Below are 2311 nucleotides of genomic sequence, written 5' to 3'. Positions count from 1 at the left end.
CAGGGAAGCCCTGGGTAGGAGGAAGCACCACTCCATGATTAACCCACAACCTCAAAACCCCCAGTCCAGATTTCCTTTGAGAGTTCCAGCAACCTGACCTAGGACTTTGACCATTTTAAACCCTCTCAGAGTTTCAGCATAGCCTAAACTAGTATTTTTAAATATAAAGAAATTCCCATCTTACAAGCCTGAAGCAAAGCCAAATTTGTCATTGACTGTAGCTGTTGTGAGAAGTTTCAGGGAGGCCTGAGCAGAGACACCACAACATGGTCTGCATTAGGATACCTCAGAGAATATTGATTCACCGCCATGTCTAACCTTTTGCTATGTGAGCGGCCTGCGCTTGTGCCCCCCTTTATTCTCATTTCCATGTAGCTCAGTATTGATTCTCCACCAAAGGTTATTGAAAAATTGTACAACAGATTGGGCAGATTTTTTTATGCATCTACTGTGTCTTTAGAAATATTTAAGTAGTAAAGGAAGTGATTAGTTTATTAACAGCTGCTGACAGCTGGCTTGTCTGGAGCTTTTTATTAAAGAGCTTAAACTGAAGCAGCAGACCAAAAAACAAACTTAAGTGTTTCAGGAATTAGAAAGTGGCAGAGAATGTATGAAAGCCAGTAATGCAGGATGTCACCAGCTCCACACAAACATGAGAATGTGACACATTCTCAGCAAGGTCCCATTCATTAATCATTTCCTGTCATTAGTGTCAGTCACTAGATCAGAATTTAAGAAAATTAATAAAAGCACAGGCACTGACATTTAGAACACAAACAAGTCAGTACTAGTTAGTGAATTCACAGACTTAAGAGTCAATGCACAGGCAAAAAGCAAGTATCATAACATTGCAGAACAGCCAGCAACTGCTGTAAAGCTCTTGTGTGGTACTAAATGGCTTGGTAAAGATAGACACTGGGTTGAAGCAGCAATTTCTTTGCATTTCTACATACTGCTGCATTCAAAGTGAAGGACTGTCATATGAGGTTTTATTTATCTTTGAAAAACTGCAGAATCATAAGTGTGATTTATTTATATTTAATCTAATATAGCTCAACTATAAATTACCAGAAAATTGAAGCAGCCTTACACAGTAAGCTAACATGGAGAAACTACACTAATTCTAAACAGCTTATTATAGGCAGTATATAAAGCCTGTATTTTACCTTGTGAGTGCCCAATTGCATTTAAAATCAGGCTTACCTGCCTTCTCCTGAAGTTCTCTCTCATCTTCCAATGAAATCTCAGCACAGGGATCTCATGTTTATATAATTTCTCTTGAATTTCTCTCTCAAGAAAAACTGAAAACTCTTTAGAACATATGCTTAAGAATTGTTTCATAGTCAACAGATCATCCATTAGCAAACAGTGTTTAGGTGCAGTTTTAGCTATCTACAGACAATGTTGACAGCCAACTTAATATCCAAAGAGAAGCTACTTTCGTCATTTCCTAGCAGACTAAGAAAACAAGCAAGCAAAACAGCATCAAAACATTAGGCAACACAGATGGCCTCCCACCTGGTAACTTAACTTCTGCTTGGATTAGCATCCCCATAGTGGTAAAGGTAGATGTATACCTACATTTCATTCAGTTATTTTGGTGTCAGCAAGCACGAACAAATGACACCATCACCAACTATACTATATAGTACTTAAAATGTGCATAGATATCACAAGGGACCCCTTTTGCTCCCATTCGCAGCACTAAGAGGAGAGCTGAGATGCAGTATAATTAGAAGAGATGAGATTCCAAAGGATGCTATCAAGGTTTTGATTTGGGTTTATTTTTTGGTGGGTTGGTCTTCTCCAGAAATACCAATATACTCAATTGTCCAACACAGAAACAAAATATTCTTCTTCAGTGCTGATATCTCCCATTTCTATAGAATGCAAAAACTGAGGATCTATATTCTACTTCCAACACTAGACTAGTTTATGACCTACAATTCAAGCAGCTGCAAACCTGTGAATCTAAGCATTTCTTGATTTGGTCACACAGAGCTCAACATCCCTCCTCACCCCGAAACAGCATATGACCACTCAAAAAAAATTGTCAGTAATTTTAGTGTTCTCTAATAAGTACATATTTAATGGTATAAGACTTTCAAAAACATTATTCAAAGAGAGAATACAAAAGTGGGTTTAGTAGGATTTTGAGAACATTCACAAGCATACTATAAACTTGTAGATTTCAAAAACAAAGTTGAGAAGTGATGACAGCTCTCATATGATGTAGCCTCATTTGAATTACACATATCAAAGCAGGAGCGATACTGGGAGCCCCTGTATTGGGTCTGACTTTCAGGAGAAA

The sequence above is a fragment of the Haliaeetus albicilla genome, chromosome 5 (assembly GCF_947461875.1).
Source record: "Haliaeetus albicilla chromosome 5, bHalAlb1.1, whole genome shotgun sequence".
NCBI lineage: Eukaryota > Metazoa > Chordata > Aves > Accipitriformes > Accipitridae > Haliaeetus > Haliaeetus albicilla.
The sequence above is the reverse complement of the archived record's forward strand: the minus strand, read 5'-3'. Positions refer to the sequence as shown.